Below are 22726 nucleotides of genomic sequence, written 5' to 3'. Positions count from 1 at the left end.
TCATGAAATTTTTGATTGGATCACTGGAGTGAACAAATAAAATTAAAGTCTACTGACTTTTTCAAATTTTCCACATCATTTAATTTCTTGTCTCCTTAATCAATATCTTCTCGAAATATGTTAAAGTTTTCCCGTTATGATTATTTTTCATTTTCAATTTTCATCCTATGATTACGTCCTTTTTCTTTGTGTTAATTTGTTTTTAGATGCGTTAAAACCGAGTGTCTTTCTCAATGAAATGTTTTTGCAGTATCTAAAACAATTTAAAAAAGGTTTAGCTTTACTGTCTTGTTTACCTTTGAGTTTAATACCGTGATGGCTGAGACACAGCAAAAGCTTTGTGATTAGCTGGCTGTTGAGTAGTCCAGCCCACCGTCACTTCTGTTTACTTAACTACAAGCCTTGGCAGCACTGATTTTTTTTTTCTAGCTCTAGTAATGATGTGCAGCTGAAGCATGACCTGCATGTTTATGTGATTTAGCCCGAGCCCCTGCTTTGGCCAGCTTTGGAACTGTATTACTGCTCTCTCTGTCCAGCCTGTGTAACTGCTAGATTCATCCTTCTCAGTCCCCCTTTCCCTATTCTTCTCAGACCCACTGTGGGTCACCAGAACTCACAGAAGCTCCATGCTGGCTGTGTGCACTCGGGGTTAGTGTGTCAAGGGCCTGCTTTTTAGCTATCGAAAGAGGTAGAGGAGTAGAGGTTTATTTTGCATCCACGTATCAAAAGTAAGAAAGATACCTTTAGAGTCAAATAACAGTGTTGCTTCAATAGCAAGTGAGGACCAGTGTCTGCCTGGACAGGTTAGAAACAATGAGGTGAGTGGCTTCCGTCAGTGGGTGGTAGGTCTGGAGTCGAGGAGACTCCTCATCTTAGACCCTCTGGCTTCACTTTGCAGGTCTACGAGAGAGGGTTTCATTTACCCGTGCCCATCCCTAGGTTAAGAGGGTCACAGATCAGAGCAAATGCCACACTGCCACATCCATAGGCTTGCTGTCAGCTCCTGGGCACAAGCATTGATGCTCACGGGTCAGGCTAACAAAACACCTTCAGGAAATTTATCCACGTTTCGAGGGAGATGCGAGGGATATTATGGGCCTGGCAGCTGGGGACATCTCCTCGACAGTCACCTGAATCCAAAGACCTGAAATTGCTAAATTCCACAACAATGAATAACAGCTGACAGACAATACCGGTTGGGCACCCCTCATATTAAATACTTCAGATCAGAAGTATTTTGGATTTTTCTGAATATTGGTCTATTTTCATGTGCATAGTAAGGTATCTTGGAGATGATATCCAAGTCTAAACACAAAACTCACGTATGGTTCATGGATACCTGACCTACATATTCTAAATGCAAATTTATTCTATCTTTTTTTTTAATTGGTTATTTTTTTATGAACTTCGTATCAAAATGTCTCCAGTTTTGGAGATTTGGGGTTTGAGGTTTTGTTGTTGTTGTTGTTTTTGGATTTGGCATGTTTGTGATCTGTATATTTGAATAACTTATTTTTGCCCAAAGGCCCAGACCATACTTTAAATTTATGACTCCACTGAATTTCCCCAGTACCCTACAGAATTTATCAGATATCAGTTTTCAGTTATGTCCCACTTCTTAACTTTGTTTGAGGAGCCATAGGGATGGGGCATGTACATGGTGGCTACCATGGAGACGGGGCCATGTACACAGTGGCTGCCATGGAGACGGAGCCATGTACAGGGCAGGTGTCAGAGTGTATTCTGCAGTTGAAAAGTCTGAACCACAGAGGTTTCCCAAATATCACAGCTAGCTACCACCAGCCTGGGATCCCAGGATGGCATGCATATTCCTCATGCCCTACCTATCTCAGGACTTTCCTTCCGAGTCCCCAGAAGCAGGCGTGAACTGTTCTATCTTTGTGTGTAGGCAAATGGAACTGGAATGGTACATGCTGCCTGCTAGAAGGTCCAGTGTTCTCTCCTTGCTATGTATATCTTTAGACCTTACCTACAAAAACCATGTAGACAGGAGGGAAGGAGGGAAGGAAGGAGGAAGCTTCAGCATAAGCTGACGGTCAGTCTGTTGTTACACATACTAAATGACCCAAGTAAACAGTCTCAAATAGAACAAGCATGACTTTCCAGGATAAAGGAGTCCCTAAGGGGGCAGAAAAGAAATGACTGGGCCCAGACACAGGCCACAAGTATTCACTTCTAGGGGTATCATTGCTAGTGAAGTCTCTGAAGAATGCAGCTTGGCTTTTGACAGTATCTCCCTACCCTGGTCCAGGCCCATCAGGATGTCAGCCAGAGTTCTTTAAATTTATAAAAAGAAGGCAAAGGGGACTGGTGGTTTTGTTTAATTATTCAGTCCTCTCGGATGCTGTGAGGGCAGAAGGAGACTTCATTTTTTAAGCAGGATGCTAACTAGGAAGTCACAGACACTTCAGATGAACTCCAGTGTGATTGAATGGAGCTGAGGAGATGGAATGGGTATTCAACAGGAGCCTAAATTGCTCTCTGGGAAGCAGCTGAGAGAGCAAGAGTCTCTGATTGTTAAATCTTCTGAGCAACAAATGAGGGAGAAGCATCAGCGAGACTTAAAGGGAGCCCCAGGAGGGAACACACAGGGGATGGAACTCACCAACAGGATGGTGGGAGAATCGGGAAGTGAGTCATCAGGCTGCAGGAGTGACGCAGAAGCTCCACAGAAGATGAGAAAGTGTAGGCCAGAAAGAAGACAGTTCTGGGACATGCTACTTCCATTCAAACTCTCTCACACTCAGATGTCGTGTCTTCCCATCTTCCAGGCCTCGTTTCATGAACTCCCAGATTAGTGTGTTTTCTGAGCAAGTCACCCAGTATTTATTAATCAGATGATTGTGGCCAGCAGGAAACAGGTACAGGGCAGCAGTGAGAGAGCATACAGAAGCACCACAGAGAGTGTATGCAGAAGCAACACAGGTCCAGGAGGAAGAAGAGGGTAGATGGAAGTTCCCAAAGGGGCAACTAATTACCAAGTTCTTTGCAAACACAATGGCTTCAAAAAACTTTACTCAATTCCCTCTTGCCAAGCTCAATGCATCTACTTGCAAATGCAGAGAATTCTCCAAGGAAGCAGCAGATTGCTTAGCCCACAAAATGTGCCCCACTAGCTTGCATCATTTCTGGCAAAGGGCAACAGGGGAAACAAAACAAAACAAAACAAAACCCTTCCTGGCTAACCTTCCAGCACGCTGGCTGTATCACATTCTTACAAATAATCCACATTCTTTCCATGCTTTTTTTCTTATTAAATATGTGCATACCCAGTGCCCTACCCAGGCCTCCTGATGTTCACTTATCATAGGGAAAAAGAATGATTCACACACCTGCAGAGCTATGTCCAAGGTTGCAAAAGTAATGATTATGGGTAATGCTGGAGTGTTGCTTAAAGTTATCTGTTGTATGAGCCTGTGTGTGTGTGAAAGTATCGGTGGTGACTTACAAACACAAATGTGTTGCCAATATCAGCATCAGTACCATGGATAAAGGTTATAATCCTATACTCAAATAACACATTTTGGGTGATTTTCTTTTGTTTTTATGAAAATGACACACAAAGCTATAAAGAATTAGAAAATATAAAAGCATATGACAGAAAAGAAAGGAAAGAAGAGAGGGGAGAGAAAAAGGAGAGGGAAAGATGAGAGAGAGAGAAAGACGGATATAGAGAGAGAGTGTGCGCTTGGCCCAAGCTCTGGGGAATGAGACAGCATAATATGACAGAGAAGGAAGTAATGGGCTGAGATCTGGCTCTAGCTCTGCTGTGGATTAGCTGTGTGACCATACACAAATCACTTAACCTCTCTGAATCCCTATAAACCTATCAAACAAGGTTATTCTGTCAGCCTAGGAAGAGAATGTAGTCAATATTTCTCTAAACTGCAAATCCTTGGTCACTGGGTATTTTTTCCCCTTGTGCTGCTATTATAAACACAATGGCTAAGGCCTACCATGTTGTTATAATTAAGAGGACTTAATAGCCAAGGTCCCAGGAAAGGAAAATTGACTAAATGGACCAGTCCTGGTGTCTCTGTTGATTCCATTTATCTATCCACTTGCTAAACTTTCTTCTTGATACCCCTGATAAATGAGACCATAGCTCTAATGTGTAAGTGGAGGCTGCGTTCTCTGAGCCTCCAACTCTGCATGCATAAATCAGGAGGACTTGCATCCTAGAGCCTCAGGCAATGGAGACGACCTATTGGAATTATTTCTAGAAAGTTGCCTCCCCATGCTGTACCCCAGCTTCCCAGGTATTGAGGAAATGACATTACTGCGTGGTATATTAGCTTTGTCTTTCAAAAGTGGAATGGTATTAAAGCCCGCAACACAGAAGATGAACTAAACACAAAGGTTATTAGAGTTAGGGTAAATTCCTCATATCACAGCTGCTGCTCACTGGACGCTCATGGCTGTTTTGGACCACATCTCCATCTCGACTGCCTGCTGAGATACGGCTGCCTGTCTCCCTCCAAGCTCATCAGGCTTTTGTGGTCTGACAAAAGCTCCTTCTGGAATGGGATAGAGTACCTCAATGCACACTACTCACTGGAGAAATGCACAAGTTCAGTTAAGATCTTCTGGGAAGTGATTCCCATGAACACTGCTGACAGCCTGTTGTGAAGAGCAGGCCCTAAGCCCCCAGGAAAGCAACCATTTCAATGAACTCCCCAGATACAATCCCAAACCCGTGACTTGGAGGACAAGTGTCCTTGTCCAGGGCACTTTGTGCTACAGCTGTGGAAGGTCTCTCTGATGAAGGGAGATAGGAAGATATTGGGTTAAGCGAAGTTAGAGAGCTATCTTTACCTGATGCAGGCATTCCTGAACTTTTGAGGTACATAACGTCTCCCGTCTCCCGAGTAGCCTTATGTTACCAAGAGAACCAAGCCAAGCCATACTAGGAAAGTCTTGCTTTCCTAGATGCTGTGATAAAATGCCCTGCAGAGGCAACTCAAGGAAGAAAGGGCTTATTCTGACTCACAACTAGAGGCACAGTCTAGTACAGCAGGAAACTGAGGCAGCAGGAGGCCAAAGCAGCTAATCACACACAACAGATCCATTATCAGAGGGCAGGGAGCAAGGAAAGCTGCCGTCACCCACCCAGCCTCTCTTCTCACTTACATAGACCAGGATCCTAGCCGGGCAGTGGCTATGACTTACCCATAGTGGGTATGACTTCTCACCTCCATGAATATGCTCAACCCCAACCCCCACAGGCATACCCCCCAAACAGGCACACCCCAGATGATTCTGTATTCGGTCAATGAACACTAACTACTGCACACACAGAGGAATCAAGCTGCTTCCTCATAGAAAATGATCTTCGGTGTCCTAATGCAAAACTTTCATCATGGCGCCCGGAGAGATGGCCTGGCAATAAAGAGGGCATCATGTTCTTAGAGGGTATTCTTAAAAGGGCAAGGCTGTGGGGCTCTTCTTTAAAAGAAGGAACTAGAATATAAGCAGTTGAGAAGAACAAATTGTACTCTCTAATGGCAACATGGAAGTGTCTGTAAACTGAGCCAAGTCATTATTATTATTATTAAAGTTATTTATTCATTTTGCATCCTAATCATAGTCACCTTCCTCCTTTTCCTCTCAGTCTCACACTTCCTGCCACCCTCTTCCCCCTTCCCCTCCTCCTCAGAAAAGGAGAACCCCCTCCTACAAACCCACCCTGGCACATCAAATTGCATCAGGACTAAGTGCATTCTCTTCCACTGAGGCCAGACAAGTCAGCCCAGCTAGAGGAAAGTGATCTAAAAGCAGACAACAGAGTCCATGTTAGAGACAGCCCCCTTTCCACTTGTTAGGGGACTCACATGAAGACCAATCTGCCCATCAGTTACATATGTATCGGGGGCCTAGGTCCAGTTCATGCATGGTCTTTGGTTGGTGCTTCAGTCTTAAAGAAATGGGTCTTAGTTCACTCAAGGAATCATGGAGCTACATAACTTGACAATCAGATCTGCCAGTCTCTAGCAGAGCTTCCTGCTCCCAGGCTTGCGTGAGCCTCTGGAGGTTATCAGGATGATAAGAGCCTTGATCACACATCTCCATAAGTTCAGCCATTCAGCTGTACATTCAAAGGAAGAGGCAGGTCCTAGCCATAAATTAAGCCTACAGAGATGGGACCTAGAGTTGATATGCTCTAACCAGGTATCCCATCTACCGCCTGCCACCAGGGCCCAGCAATTACCTTTAGAACATTGGTGGAATTCTCCACTGTGTGTCAACTGTGTCCTCCTACAAAGCCCCTTGATTACCCAGGAAGTGATGCGTGACCCTCTGAATGCTATGAATGGTGACATCTGGGGCTACATTAGTCTTTCATGGATGAGCTCCAGCCAGCAAACTATTGAGCCAAGAAAGAAGTGGTAAGAAGCATATTACAAACTCAGTTCAACCCACCCAGTTTCTGGAATTCTATTAAAAATCCTCCAAGAAAGTGCTTTTCTCCCCTTTGGCATCTCTAAGATCAAAGTATGCAAATGAGTACCCACACAGCTAATGGCATGTAATTACCCTTGCATAATATTATATTTGATTGTATTACATTTTATTTTCACAATCATAATAATTGCATAACCGTTACAATAGTAGCAGCAATGTGAAATGATGAGGAAGAGCCAAGGCTCTGAAGTCAGCTTACCTGGGTTCAAACTCTCTCCTCATTTGTTTGGCTGCTGCATCTCAAGAGGTCAAAGGATGAAAATAGACTGTGGGTCATAAAAGTGCTAGGTTCCCACTTCAACAGCATTGATAATGATTGCCGCTGGAATCCGTGCTAGTAATCACCAGAAAGTGTAATTGTTTGGGTATGGATGCAGAAAAATTAGGAAGGCAAAAAAAAAAAGCAATAAAACTTTATACATACTAATCTTCTGGTTAATGTCTAAGCTGCTACCTTTAAGGCACCATCAAATTGAGCTCCAGGTCCTGTTCTTTTAGCTTGCAGGGACTCCAGGGAAGAGTAATGTTTTAGCTGCTTCCAGCCACCTGCCCATTAGCAGAATCCACTAGCACTCAAGAAATCACCAGGGAGGAAAGGCCCGTTAGCACTGTTTATGTGAGGTAGGGCATTCACACAAACCAAAGTAGGTGACCTTCTGATAAGTGTAATTCCTATGCCAGGAAACACCTACTCACCATCTGCTTGGCCCTTTCAGCCCATTATTGACATTAAATTCTAATGCTCACATCAGGTGAACATATATATGGTGGAGAATAAAGGTAGACGCCAAAGAAGTCAGGTGGCCTGGGGTACGCTGCTGGGCTCGAAAGTGTGGCCATTATGTTTTACTTTGTGATTCAGAAGAAGTAAAATTTGATGGGCATGGTTCAGTTTGTGTCCAGCCATTTATTTCCATGGAGTTAAGTCAGCTTAATAACTCTGTGTAGCCCCAGAAGGAGAGCATTCTCCAGCCCATGCATCAGGGAGCAGGCGTTAGGGCAATCATGCCCTGCCTTTGCCCAGATGATGGCATGACTAAGTAATGGCTGCAGTTCTCAGGATGCGAGCTCTCCTGACACAAAACCATGAGTTGAACAACGCTGCCTCTGGAACACTGGTCTATGTTTCAGAGTGTATTTAAAAGCAGTGATTGGTTCCAGGAGACACATAGGATTACGATGGTCTTGGGACAGAGCTGAACTCATAGCGCCAACCATATCAAATCCCAGCCCACCCCGCCCAAGTCAACCCTTGTCAGTACTATGACAATTTTTCTGTCTTACACACAGAGGCGTAGCTGTAAATGTATTTTTTAAGTTAGCTTTCACTTGCAGGCATTTAGCATAATGCACACAGTTTGACTGAAAGATGGGACACCCCAGGATGACAGCCCTAGCATCCTATGGCTTCTGTGTTGTGCTTTATAAAAAGTGCTGCAGTGTGCTCTCTGAACACATGCTGGGTCATTTCTCTAACCTGGATATGCTACTCATCATTGGTTTCAATGTGAAGTTTAGTTTAGAATCCACGCCAGAACACCTATGCGAGAACGTGAGTCATACAGCACGACAGGTAAAAATAAAACTTCCCCAGAGAGACGGTATGTGGTCTCCCTAGGTAAGGAACCTACACAGCTCTGGAATAAAAAAAAAAAAATTAAAAAAAATTATTGAAACTGATTAATGCTGTCCAAAGCAAATTAAATGTGATATTTTAAAGCTTTCAAATGTTACTAAGGTTTGAAATGAAGGGTAGACATATCACAAGTTTATGCTAATCCTCAGATAGCAGCTAAATGCCTTTCCTTGCTGAAAGGCAGACTTGCTTTCACAGGGAGCTCATATTAGCTGGGAGCCCTGTTCAGCCCTCGTAGTGATCATGTCTAAGTCCCTCTTCTTTGAAATGTGGTGGCCCTCTCTATTTAATACTCTGTTTCAGCTTCCAGAATGGAAAGCTGGGCGGACGGGGGGGGGCAATCTGCTTCTACACAATGAGCCCTCACTAAATCCCAGACTTATCTCTCAAGTGCAAGATCATCATTTTCTACACATGGCCAGAAGAAGTTCTTTATGAGTGTGGCATCATGGCTTCTGCCGCCTTCAATTACTTTCCCTACAGATACCTCCCCTTGGCTTCTCCCTCTCTCTCTCTCTCTCTCACCTCTCCCTCATGCATATCTGCTTCCTTTGGGAATTTACAGAGTTTTGCAATCACGAGACACATCAAGCTATCAATTAAGTAATCCTCAGTAAGCATCTAGTTTTCATCTCTCCTGTAAATCTCCTTACTGGAAATCAAAGCCGGTCAGCAGAACCTCACCTATGTAAGGAGCTTTCTTTGCAGACAAAGGCAGTGTGGAAACTGCACTATCAACATGGCCAGTGTGCTTCTGTAACAGTCCCAACAATAATAAAACACTAGAGTTTAAACTTGGCACATAGGAGATTCTAGAAACCCTGCCTTGACTATGGAAAAAGTCATTGCTGGTATCAGTAGCCCAAAGGTTGATTTTTGTCCAACGAAATGCTTTGAGTTGACAGTTTGGTTACATACCAGTTTCACTAGCCTTTTTTCTTTCTTTTTTTCTTGTCATTTAATTCATTTGTCTATTTGTATACTCCTTGCACACACTCGTGACAACACATGCGTAGAGGTAAGAGGTCAGCATGTGGGAGTCTCCACGTGGGTCCCAGTGATCAAACTCAGGTTACCAGTCTTGACAAGTGTGTTTACCTGCTGAGTCATCTCACTAGCCCTTCACTGGAGTTTATTTTCAGGTAATAAGGCAGTAACACGTGTGCCCGTCTTTTGCCCGTCTTTTAGCCTTAGAGTGGCCTAGTATATGTGCAATGAATGAACTCAATCTTAGATTTAGAACAGTAAATATAGAAGTCATTTGTATCTCTTTACAAAGTAGTGGCTAAGCATATGGGTTCCAGGGACTGTCACCTCCTTTTGGATCTGGACTTCCTTACTCGTTGGATGGCCTGGACATCTTCTTATATCTCCATGCCTCGTTTTTTCTTAACTGAAAATGGAGGTGATAACTGGTAATATTTACAAAGTTCTGCAAATGCATCTGGAATATTCTGAACATTAAATGGCTTACTGTATGCTAAATTCCTGGCACAGGAAAGTGCTTGAATAGTTGTGGTTGTTACTAAAAACAAGTCACATTTAGAGGTTACATAATAAGCTGGATATGATACTTACTATGAGCCAGATACTATTTTAAAAACTTTAGACATATGAAGCAGTATGAATGACTAACAATTTTATGAAGACTATCCCATTCCCACAGATGAGGGAACTGAGACACAGAAAGGTCACCCAGTGCCAGATCACAGCAGACCCACTCAAGCCCAAGCTCTAGGGGTCAAGGCCCCAGCCACTTCACTCAGCTCTGCTGTGCTCACCCTCAGAGTCACCTCACGACAAGGTCTCTTGAGTCTCAGCACAAGGATACAAGGGACAGCAGCATACCACAACCGGAGACCCCGACACAAATGTCCCTGAAGAGTGGCTGGCTTCTTAGCTCCACAAATGTACAGACCTGGGTCAGACACAACAGGCTCTTAGCCAACGAGCACACTTAGCATTCCCCAGCATCTAGGAGGCAGGCAGCATGTTTTAATGGATTATCTGTGAATCCTATACTCTTGAGTACTCTATTTTCAGAGTGTAAGCTGCTTATGCTTCAGCCTGGCAGAGTAGAACATCAAGGCAAGAACACCTCAGCTCTATCTTGAATTCTCATGTCACCCAGGTAACCCTCTGCTTTGCGCCATGAGCTGCCTGCTTATGTTTCAATGTAAATATAAGAAAATAAGAAATAGAGAACCAAAGGGCCCTTTTCTCTCCTGTATTTCTAATCTAGTGTGACCAGAATCTTACAGAATTCAGCATAATATATTTTTAAAGATAGGATTTACTCTGATACTTTCAAAACCAAATTATATCTTTAACCAGATTTGCTATGAGAATCAACTCCCAAGTCGCCAAGCTCACACCTCCATTTCTTGTTATCTATTTACCATCTTACTCTCAGGGCGTCATCTAGTTCCATGTATGCTGTACTTTTCTATGGAACACTTGGCTCACGGGCCCTTGGTGGCTTATTATAGATCTCTGTCAGTCCTTCATATTACTCAACACAGTCAAGAAAATTTAGAAATGAGATCAAGTCACTAAACATTTGAGTGGATGCCTTAGTTCACATGACCTTTGTGAAACAGATGACCCCATTCACTAAGGTCTCCATTTTACAACTGTAGAACGGGAGTAGTGGGCTAAGTTAATGACATGGTAATATATAAGGAGTCAGAAAATGAGTCTTAACGGCTATTTCTGTTGCTTCCATTGGCGATCTCCTTTTGAGGTTTGCTTTTGTTAATTTTATGTATAGCTATGTCTGTGTGAATGAATGCCACATGCATGAAGGTTACCCACAGATTCTACAAGAGCGTGTTGTAGTTCTGGCGGCTGGAGTTGGAGGCAGTTGTGAACTTCGTAATGTGGGTGCTGGGATCTAAACTCAGACACTCTGGAGGAGCAGAAATTGCTCCTAACCACTGGGCAATATCTTCAGGTCTGTTGCTAACCATCAGTAAGAATGTTTAAGGTACTGCAAACCAAGTTTAAAGATACTTAGTTAAGCTTTAGAGGGATATGGGATAAAGGAACAACCCACTGAAAATCAAGATTAGTGTGTTAGGGGGAGAGGCTGAAAAGATCATCCTTAGAGCAATCTAAGGCCTGTTTTGAAGGATTGCCTGCAGGTATAAAACACTCAATGCTTGGAGCTTCTGAGAAGCAAGACCATCCCTATCCTTTAGCTGGAAGCCTCCACAGGAAGGGTATCCTTGTCAAGCTAGGCATCCATCCAAGTCAACTACCAACCTGCTGTGTGGTGAATGTTGACTTTTGAGTTTCCTGAGCTTAATCATTTGTAGAAATGGCTGCCAGCTCACCTCCTTCATCAGCTTGGCAGCTGGAACTCAGGATTAAGAGATAATGTTCTCAAAGCCTCTTGATGGGGACCCAGAATGTTCTTAAATAGGATAAACATTGTGTTTGTTATAATAATACCTAATCCTTCCTTGCTAAAACAAAAGTCAGAGCACAGGGATCACTGTTGAGACCTGATTTGGCCAGAAAGAAATCTAGGTAGAGACCATAATAAGACAACACTGGCCTCCCACTGAATATAACAGGCAGGTGTTAGCCAGTTTTGTTCATAAGCTTCTCACTTCCAGAAAACCAAAATCCTACAAACGGCCAGAAATATCACAGGGAATGTCAGTGTGCTCGTTTCTTTGTTGTATTTCACATTTTCCAGGGCTCCTTTTGAGTCACATATTTGAGTAGCATCCTCCAAAGAGCGGATTGAATATAGATTCAAACAGTACTCCACAGTCAGCGAGTTTCCTTGGCAATGAGCTTGCTCAACTCCCAGGGTGTTGCGGGGGGGAAAGACGAGGGCAGGCAAATTGTAAACAGGTTCTGGAGAGTCTCCCTATAGTCCTAGCCATACATCAGGCTGATAAATAAGACTCAGGCAGAGTGGAATTTCAACCAAACAATTTTGTGTACAAAGAGAAAGGTTATCTCTCCTCCTGGGATGGGTAGAGCTGACCTGTTTGCATCAGAGCTGCGGAGCTCTATAAACTCCAATTGCACATCCCCTCTCTCCTAGCACACTAATGAAACTGAAAGTATAGTTGTCCTTTAAGTGTTTGTGCCTGGAGTTATGACCTGTTTCAAATGACAGGGAACTGGAGACAACATTTTAATGGTTATGAATGCATTTAGAAAGAAGCCTTGGTGTCTAATGAGAGTGAAGAAGGCACTACAATTGAGGAACAATTTACTACCAAGAAATCAATTTGAAAATTCTATACAAGATTATTACCCATTAAATTGTCTTTCTTCAGAACTGCAGGCCCTAAAATGGTACTTCTGGACAAAGAATTTTACAAACAATAAATGCTAATTAAGTAATCTATTCAAATGGTTGATTGAAAGAATAAAAAACATATCCCCTGGGGGGATGTAGCCCTTCAGCTGTTTCTACTTTAGGCCCTCTTTTCTTTAAAAACCAGTAGGTATCAGGCAACAGGCTAGAACGGTACAATATTCTACCATCTTTGTACTTCATAAATACAATGCAGTGTGAATGGAAGGGGACACACACACACACACACGCACACGCATACAGTACCACACACATGCAACGATCCTAACATCCTACCACACGCAATGAACTCTAACGTATGCATACGCCCATACCTTCTAACACACACAGATTCCAATACATTCTATCAGACATACATTCTAACACACAAGCAGGTTCAGCACATTCTAACACACATTCTTACACAGTCTATTGTACACTATTGTACACATACATGCATATGCATTCTAGCACATACACCTTTTAATAGGCACACGTGTATGCACACACACACACACACACACACACACACACACACACACACATTTTACCCCACCTTCAAGATTCAGTCGCACCTAAAGATTCTGTTTCTATAGAACAAGTAACAGTAGGCAGAGGTTTTTTTTGTTGCAGTAGTAGGATGCCAGTGACTCCAGAAGACTCTAAGAGAACATACACATGGAATGCAGACCCAACCCTGATACTAAAGAGTGAATTTGTATGTGACTAAAATTATTTAAGATCCTTGCTCTAGAAAGCAGAGCAACAATCTTGAAAGCCAAAACGTAATAAGAGAATATCTCTAAATAAGAGCCATGCTTTCAATAAGGAAGCCAATACATTTTCTAGTCAAATATAACAAAGATCCAGGCTGGCCAACAACGAAAACACAAAACATAAGGTGTCAGAAGAGAAGAAAAGCTTAATTACTTTCTGTTCTCAAAGCCTGGGTTCCTCATATATTCAGGTCTTTCAGCAGGTTCCTAGAAGAGTGAAGGGCTCCAGTGGCTCTCAAGCCTGGAATGCGTAGTCAAGCCTGTGTGCCCCGTCCTCAACTCAGAGATAGGGTGTGGTTAAATCACTTTCGAGAAGGTAGTTCCCATCCAGAAAGCATCATGGGAATGAGAGCAGGAGCACCACTCACAGTCCCATGGGGCCTCAGCAGTGAGGATTCCCTCAAGGGGATTAGAACACAGCTCCCTTCTTTGATCGTTTTCCCTGGTCCCTAGGCCTCCAAGGAACCCGCTATTATGAGCTGGTGACCCAATATGCCACCTCTCTGTCTTTTATTGGTTTTGCAGTCAGACAAAGGGTTTGAAGTCAATTTGTATCATTTGTGAGGCATGGACTTCTGGGCTAATTACTGGCAGCTTTAATATTGTGCCTTTTTACATGAACACAGACAGAAATGATCTGAAAACGAGCATTGGTTTAGTATCATGTGAAATAAAACCTGAAGGGCATTATGTCCTCATAAAGCATAATCACTGTTAAAGTTCTACCTCAGATGGTCTCAGAGGACTGCTCACCAGCAGGTAATAAACAGACTTGGAAAAATGTCACTGGCCACATTACACATCCCATAGTTGGGACAAGGAAGGTAATTTGATGTACAGCTCAGCAGAGTGGGAGCAGCTGTTGGTGCCTTGGAAATGTTATGTGCCCCACACATGAAAAGGGAAGGAGAGAAAGGGCTTTCTCATAACAACAGTTTGTACGAGACCTAGATGTGTGTGCTATGGAGCACAGCCTTAATAAAGACCTGAGGGAGGCATGCAATTCTTAAACCAATAATAACAATAATTAATAATAATAATCCTTTTTTTCTAATCCTTCTTTTTTTTTCTAAGCATAGCACATGTCTGACCTATTAAACAAGATAATGGTCTAGGGGCCATTGGTAGTAAAGTGAAAAAAAAAAAAAAAGCATCAATGAAAGATGCTAAATCCCTGAGATTAGCAGCCAGAACAGCAGCTGCCCTTCAGATGGGCCGACGAGCATCTACAGAGGTAGAAATGTATTTTCTGGGTGTCTTGGCAAAACCTGGGGTTTTGCTTGCCATTCTTGTGTCGAGATGATTCATACCTCAAACACATGGAGGATTTGGAAATTGTGTCTTATTAGAAAAGTCTCTTTGCTAGGAAATGAGGGAGGAGGCCACAGCCAGGATACAAATTGAATAAATTGTAATAAATAATAATAATAATAAAATTTTAAAAAATGAAAAGAAAATGATAGTCTCTTGGGAGCAAATGCTTCACCTAGCCTAAATGATAAACTACCCAGGTAAACTAGGCACAGTCTGGTTTAGAGCGATAGGAGCTGATTGCCTGGCTAGAAACAAGGAGACACCTGCTGTGTTTCTTTGGAAAGTGGCCTTAACACTCACAGCCCCAAATTCGATGCCTCTGGGAGCCCATTAGAAGTTGCCAGCCTCACTCCCTCAGCCTGGTTAAAGATGTAATGGGTCATTCAGGGGACATCGTTTCCATTCCTCCTCCTGGGTCCCCGGGTTGAACGTGGCATACTGTTTTTATTCAGTGCTAAACATTTAGTGCTGTGACCTCAGGGAGGCTCCTATGCACAGAGGGAATGGTGCCGAAAGCAGGTCAGCGAGGGTTTATGAATCAAGCCTGAAGAACCGTGTGACTCCCACCACAGGCAGTGCAATCTATCTGCTGATCTTTAAGAAAAAAAAAAAAAAGTATAAAGTAAGCAATAAATCAACAGGGAGGAGTGGTGGGTCCTCTGCCATCAAGCTGTGTTGAGATGCAATTTTAAAAGACTTTAGAGTGACCTTGCTTACTTTTAATTTCAGTGTCTGAAAAAAAAAATTCCCTACACATTTCATGATGCAGCTTGTTTGGAAAAATACCCTGCTTCTTTTAGATGGCCATGTGTGGTAATTATGTGTCTGTCTGATGACTCTCTTCCCTTGTAAGCGGGCAGGCTATGGATATGCATTTGGGATTCTGGTCATATAGAGCTGTGAAAGCCATCTGGGCTGGGAATATGTATTCTGAGAACATATGGCTCAGTTACCACCAGACCCCAGACATGGCTGAGCCTGGTGGCTTTGGTGCCATTTAGAGTAAACACAGAGTGTCGCCAGGACTGCTCCATGCCAGACCTCTTCCAAGAGCTGGGAGAAAGGTCCCCTGGTGACGTGCAGAGTCATTAGAACAACAATGCTGGTGGCAGATGCTGAGTGGCGTTTTGTGTTGCAGACTTTATGAGTGGCAGCTGTGTGGCTAGGAAGCAAAGGCTGAGAGAATTAGGACCAAAAAGAGTGATCACCCCGATGTGCTCTGCTATGGCTCACACACTCAGACCAAACTCCAGGAGCTAGATGACAATTACCTTTGCACACAATGAACTTTGGATATCCTTGACTCAAGGTGACACTGGGCTTTGAGCAGAGATCAAGCTCTTATTTGTATCAAGAACCGAGGTATCGTATTGTATCAAGATGGAGAGTAAAGGGAGCATGTAGGTTTGGCGAGCAGACCTGAGTTTGAATCTCTGTTTTGCATCTCAGGGTACTCAAAGGTTGTTCGTATGACTGCTTCAACCACACAATGGGCCTAACAGTTCCAAATGGCAGAGAATGAGCACGATGACAATGCCTCTTGCTTGTCACCTGACTGAGGGTCCACAGCAACCCTCAGAACTCCTTCCTACAAAAGCAAAAATTGTTGAAGTTTATACTTGTTTTGTTTGTGTCATTACAGACCCAATGACATCTCTCTAACCTTTCTGAGACACTATACACATACCCCAGTGGTTTTATTTCCTTCATCTCTGACCCAGTGTGCTTTAATAGGGGAAAATGTCTCATACTCCCTAATGGGACAGTCACTAACAGTGGTTGGCTATGAATGTGTGCAAGGTAGCTCCTGTGGTGGGAAACTGGATTTTTAATTGTATTGAATTTTAATCAAGTTAAATGTAAACCGCTTCACGTGAGTCATAGCTTCTACACTGGATAAATGTGTCAAGTCTGAGCACTGATGAAGGACATGGGCTCAGCCAGTAGACATGGTGCAGGTGGTTTAAGTTATTCACAGACTCTCTCATCATCTCACCAGCAGCAGCAATCTTTTAGGTGGCTTGACTGATTTTGGTCTTGCTCACATTCACTGCAGGAGTTCTGGATGCCAGATCTAAGTTCTGTGACCTTGAACATGTTTCCGAGTTTTCTGAACCTGGATTCTCATCCATAAACTGGGGTGAATGTCTTAGAGCTCATTTTAAAGTTTAATGTAACAAGAGATGTCCAATGCCTGAGGAGAAACCACAGGAGATGGCGGGAATAGCTTGCAGTGCCCTTAGTTTTGTGGTACCGGTTATGGTGCCACCATCCATGGTGCATGGCCTTGTGGACTAGCAGTAGTACCATCTAGGCCACTATGCTTTAAGAAATACCTCCTTCAGTCCCAACTGGTAGAACCTGATTTGGGATCCCCTTTTTATCCATTCTAACACTTAATAATGTGGGGATTGTATTCAAAGGTCCAAAGGTTTGAGTTGGGCTCAGTGTTAAAATTTGGACTATATGCAGTGAGCACATAGGAGTATGTCTGTCTATAGGTGTGTCTATGTGAGTACCGAGTTTTATCTTTGCAGATAACACAAATCACATGGTTGCGTGCCTTATTGATTTGCCTCAGCTGTTAAAAATGCCCTAATAAATCTAGTTGCTACCCAAGGACCAGCTATAAAAATAAAGCCTAGCTTAAATGAAAGGCAAAGCTATTAACATTTGTCCTGCAGCCTGTAAGACTCTAATGAGTTCCTTTCTGGCATTCATGAACTTGAACCTGAAGTGGGGCCCCCCCCCGCCAAACCCAGTGGGGTTTCCCTTGTTCTGTTGTTTGTCGAATGCTTCAGCTGGGAATGGCTTGCTCTAAATTGTTCCACCGCAGCTTGTAGATGAGGCCAGAGCAAGAGACTGTGTGAAAACAACCCTTCGCTGCAGACTAGGACTGTTCTGTGCGAAACAAACGGATATAGGCTGGTGATGGCAAGCCTCGCAGCTCCACAGTGGAGCTGCATTGCTGATTCTGTTGGCATTTGGAGTTATTCGTTGTTGTGGGGGTGTGTATTGTGGGATGTCCAGACCATTGTTGGTGTCCACTAGGAGTGCCAGTGAAACAGCCCCTCCTGGGAGCGACAACCAGACATGTCTCCAGAGTTTGCAAAATGCTGCTTGGTGTGGCTGGTAGGAGCCCCCACCAGGATGAGAAGCACAGCTCTAGAGCTAGTCACCCTTGGGTCACTTTTCACTTTGCCGGTTTTTAGCAGAGTGACCTTGAGCAAGGATTTGACCCCTTCGAGTCTTAATTTCCTCCTGTGCAAAATAGAGGTAACTGCACTTTCAAACCAGAGGGTTTCTATGAGAATGAAATTACATAATGCGAGTAAAACAGTTACTACAATGCCTGGCAACTAGTCTTCACTAAATGGTAGTTACTGTTATCATTAGCTACTCAGAGTTTCTAAACTGTTCCAATCACACAAGCTAAAAACTCTAGCTGCGTCTCTGCATGAGCCCAATTATGAGGCACTTAATCCCAACAGAGTAAACAGAGAAGAAGTGGCCAGGGGATCTTTTCCAGATCACAATTCTAGAGAGGCATTGCTGCTTCTGCCACTGGGGGAAAGCAGAACTTCTCCTAGGATTGGGCTTGTGGGTTTGAGTTCAGCAGCTTGACTTGACGTGCCTTTGCATTCCTAAGAATGAGCATGGCCGAATGCAAAACCATATTCCTTGGCAATAAGGAAAAAAAAATGTATATAACAAACCAAACCAAAAAGGCATCGATGCCAGGAATGCTTGAACAGCCAATTTGGGTCTCAAATTCATTTCTATCCATGTCTTTTGCGCCATTTTATTGACGACTTCTCAATCTTTAAATGTTGTGCATCTTTCCACAGGCAAGATTTTAACAGGTCATAGCTTGGTGATTCCTATTCAGCAGGGCAGTGCCTGCCTCTGAAAAGGATTCAAGATGTGTTTGTACTGAATAGACTCATTTCCCTCTGCATAGCATCTGTTTTCTCAGCACCCTGAGCACATTTTCAGCAGCAGGTGAGAGCTGCCCAGCGGGTCTCTTTACTTTACATCTCAACTCCCCTGTGGTCTTCCAGGTAGAGACCCTGGAATGCCCCTCAGTTGTTGCTGACAGCAAAACAATCTGGGCCAGGAGTGGCCTTGTTAGTGTGATTGGGTGTTTGGCTGGTCCCAGCTTAAACACTTGCTTAGGTACATGCTTCTGACAAATTAATTCATCACCATATAACTGTTGGCTCCTGATAGAATGAGGAGGGGAAAAGGCCTGCACATGCTCAGTATAAATGTAATATGCTTTTCTGAATATTTTTGACAAGGAGTTGGCTCAATTTGTTCATGTGGGGACTCAGATCCAAAGGACCCAAACTGCAGTTCAAGAGAGTGGGTGTTATGAAATCACCTTGACTCTTTGAATGGCTGTTTAGATGTTCTTTTGCCAGTGTGTGGTAAATTCCTGCGTATTATAATTTGCCCCAAAGCTTTCTCATTTTGTTCAAGTCCCAAAATGACAGAGGAGCCAATCACAGCTATGTTAATCACGTTTGTATTACTATGACCACCAAGAACCTCCCTTAACTTGAACATAAGTTCAAGGGAGGAAGTTAAGGGAGGAAGTATTCCTTATGGCTCATGTTTTCAGAGGACTAGGTAAATAGGCTTTTGGCTCTTTGCTCATGAGCAGAACATCATAGCAATAGGAAAACATGGCTGAGAATAACTTTTCCTGTCATATGGGGCCAGGAAGGGGAGAGAAAGACAGGAAGCAGACAGAAATAATATTCTTCCAAAGACAACATCCTCCACGACCTCCTTCTTCCAGCTTGGCCCTACCTCTTTAGTGTCTAGAATTTTCCCAAATAATGCTACCACCTATCCACTAAGCATTCAAATCATGAGCCTACTTGGGTTGGGAAGACATCGAATATTCAAATAAAAGCAGCAGCTGGAAGGAACACAGAATACATACTTAGAAATTCCTGGATGTAGAAGCTGCCATTCCGCTGGCTACATTCAGGGGACACATTACTATGGTTCCTACCTGCTACACCCCAACAATCTCTATTTCCGGTTGATTGTGGATATCCTACAAGCTTATATCCAGGGCCTAAGGAGTAAGTGATATTGTCCCAGAAGACGGGGCATTTCATTGCCCTCAACCCACAAGTCCCTCATCTTTGCAACAGCTCTGGGCTATTTATATTTAGGACCAAGGTTTGGACCAGCTCTTCGCAGAAAGGAAAATCCAGAGGTTACAAAGGGCAGCTTTCAGATGGGTTCAGTTTGCCCTCAAGTGATTTAAAAACTAAAACAGTTACCAACATCTAAAGCCTGGTATATTTCACACTAAGTTCTAGCTTCCTTCAAAGAACTATTGGCTCTGATTATATGGGACCTAGATTTCATTCAGTCACAGGGCTGTAGTGCCTGGTGTCACACTGTAGGCATCTGAATTCAGAGCTCTTACTAAACACACTCTAGAGAAAGATGCCTGTTTGTATCTTGTACAGCCTCACTTCACTTTGACCTACTGCTCAGCGAGTAGATTTCTATTGCTATTTTAACATTGCAAATGAGTAACTTAGGCCTGGGGAAGTTCAACAGTTTATCAGTGTCACATAGCTGAAAAGGGTGTTAGGATTCAAACTTGGGTCTACCCGGTCCCAGAGGCCATTTTCTTCCCTGATAATGAACTGCCTCTGTTGATAAGCAACATATATGTATGTATACATACATGTATGTCATATGTTCATATATATCACACACACATAGATATGCGTGTATACATATCTACACACCTACATACGTACATATATGAATACATCTGGAGGCCTTTGTCTACTGTTACCTGAAATAATCCCTCCTCCCTGCTCCTTGTCAGCATGCTAACTCCTATCCACAGGCCTTGCTCCCCGGGTGCCCTTTTATGGAAATGCCTTCCCAGCCTCTTACACTCACACCACCACAAAGTATCACAGAGACCTGCTGTGTCCATGAACTCCCTTAGCACCTTCATCTGCCACCACTCTGTAGTAATTAGAATAATTGGCCTAGGCTTTCTCTGGAGGAATGTCTGAGCTCACTGTGACAGCCCCAGACCAGAGTACCCTGAAGACTTAGGATGTTCAGAAAAGATTTCCAGAGGGATTTTAACGGCAAGAGAAGTGGCCTCTCCAGTGTAAAACACATAATGTCATACCTGAAACACAGTTTCTAGGTGGCCTCCTGGAAACCTGATGGCATATGTCCCACAGAGCAACAGAAGTTCAGGACATTCTTAGTCTCAACCCAAGTTAAGACATTCCCCTTCAGAGGCGCACGTGAGTGGCTAGTGGCCTCTTGCTATATAATTCCACAGTAGGTAAGAGTATGTGTTGTGGGCCACAAGTCCCTGCTTTAAGCCTTGCCGTGTCACTTGCTATGGTAGGAGCTTGGCAGAGTCTCCACTTCTTCTGTGCCTCAGAATTCTCAGAAGGGATCACTGTGGTTGTGAGAATGAGGTGAGGCGGCACCTAGAGCCTTCATTGAAAACATATTCATTGATGCTGACTATTCCTGTGCTCTCCTTCCAGGGGAAGCCCTTCTGGCCTTTCGAGGGGCAGTGAGAATGACAGCAAGAGCACCAGGGTTATGCTAGCATACAATGTTTGGGATGTATGTTTATCACAGTGAAACAATCACCACAAATCCAGATGTTCAGATTCAAAGCCTTGGTTCCTTTGACACGGGAAGACGGACCACGTGGGCATACTGGTACTTCTTCCCGTGCAGTATATACCTGAGAAAGCATGGTGCACACCACTCATCTTCCAAGCCCTAGAGCAAGGAACTGCCCCCAAACTTCCATGTAGAAGAATGTGCCTTCCACCCTAACAGATGGAAGCAAACACGACAGCCAAATCATGCTGCGTAGCCAACAATGTCCAGCCCCATGTAGCCCCACAAGCTACTTGGCACTGCCAGGCTATGTGTAGTAAATGCAGCAAACATCAAAATAATTTCCTGCCTCTACATCTTCCCCTCCAGTACCACTCCGAATAACTAACCTATTTCTAACCATAACCTATTTTTTTTTCCTATTATTAGGGCATGTGGCATATACCATGCGGAGGCCAGGGAACACATGTGGGGAGTTGGTGCTCTCCTTTCATTATGTGGGTCCGAGGGTTTGAACTGCAGTCATAGGCCTTGGCACCAAGCACCTTTACCCTGTGAGCAATTTTTCTAGCCTACTAAATTTTTTTTTTTTTTTTTTTTTTTAGTCATTCAATTCTTACCACCTTCACTAGTCAGCTCGCCAACCCGCCAGCATTTCCCACATAGGTGACAGGCACATTGCTGGTCATCATTTTCACCTTTGCCTATCTGCCTCATTTTTCTTAGGAGAACCAGAAAGATCACGTTACAGGGCAACTATACTGCCCTTCTACATACCTCCCAACTAACACTACTCAAAACTCTTGGTGTCATCCTTTTTTTTTTTTTTTATGTCAGCCCAAACCCTAATGTATCCTTTGGGACAAACATTACTGTTTCCACAAACTCTTTAGAACTCTCTACTCTATCTACTTTCACCTTCTTCTAGCCGCTATCGAGACCAGGGGCCTTTCCTTACTGGAGCAGTGTTCTCAGAGTTCATCTGCCTGGAACATCCTCTTCCCTCTTCAAGCAACGCCCACTATCCTCCCATGTGCAGCTGTCACTCTTCATATCCCTACTGTAAGTTGCACTCTGTGTTATTTCCTCCCAGGACTCCATTTTCTTTGTCACAACACAACACACAGTCCACAGTCACAAGTGGGCAGGACCATGACCCCACGGCATACTGGATGCATTCCAAGATGCAATGCAGCGCCAGACAAATGGCTGATCTGTTGGCTTGCTACTTTGCTGCAATTCAATTCCAGATCACGTTTTTGTCTGAATTTCAATAACAAGGGGAAACACTTTCCTGTGTTTTACTCTCAAGATCCTCTTTGGTTAACGCTTTCCGCTACCCCAACTCCATGCACTGGAAGACAGTAGATAACAACTTCAATGCACTGAGTCAAAATGAGTTTATTCTATCAATTCATTGACCAAAGGCATGTAATACTGCTAATCAGTTTCCATTTGGTAGCAGTGGACCAAGCAGACAATACTCTTAACATAATTACAGCCAAGGGCCAAGAGACTTGGCATTAAAGCCTGTTTCCTACATGCACTGTTTACCTCAGC

General features: G+C 43.5%; 2 protein-coding genes across 4 annotated transcripts in view; one reads left to right on the top strand and one right to left on the bottom strand.

Moving 5' to 3' along the window:
• The window catches only part of Dock2 (dedicator of cytokinesis 2), a 405024-nt gene that overhangs the window by 131352 nt on the left and 250946 nt on the right, over positions 1 to 22726 (bottom strand). The gene's annotated exons all lie outside the window — the stretch shown is intronic.
• The window catches only part of Insyn2b (inhibitory synaptic factor family member 2B), a 107999-nt gene that overhangs the window by 47611 nt on the left and 37662 nt on the right, over positions 1 to 22726 (top strand). Inside the window, exon 1 of one of the 3 annotated variants that reach the window (XM_060363868.1) lies at positions 22093 to 22228. The exons of the other annotated variants lie outside the window; for them this stretch is intronic. The gene's annotated coding sequence lies outside the window, so the exon portion shown is untranslated. Of the gene's footprint in view, positions 1 to 22092; positions 22229 to 22726 lie in introns of those variants that run through there. 3 annotated transcript variants of the gene reach the window in all.

Source organism: Meriones unguiculatus, chromosome 11, assembly GCF_030254825.1.
Source record: "Meriones unguiculatus strain TT.TT164.6M chromosome 11, Bangor_MerUng_6.1, whole genome shotgun sequence".
NCBI classification, from domain to species: Eukaryota; Metazoa; Chordata; class Mammalia; order Rodentia; family Muridae; genus Meriones; species Meriones unguiculatus.
The sequence above is the reverse complement of the archived record's forward strand: the minus strand, read 5'-3'. Positions and strand labels throughout refer to the sequence as shown.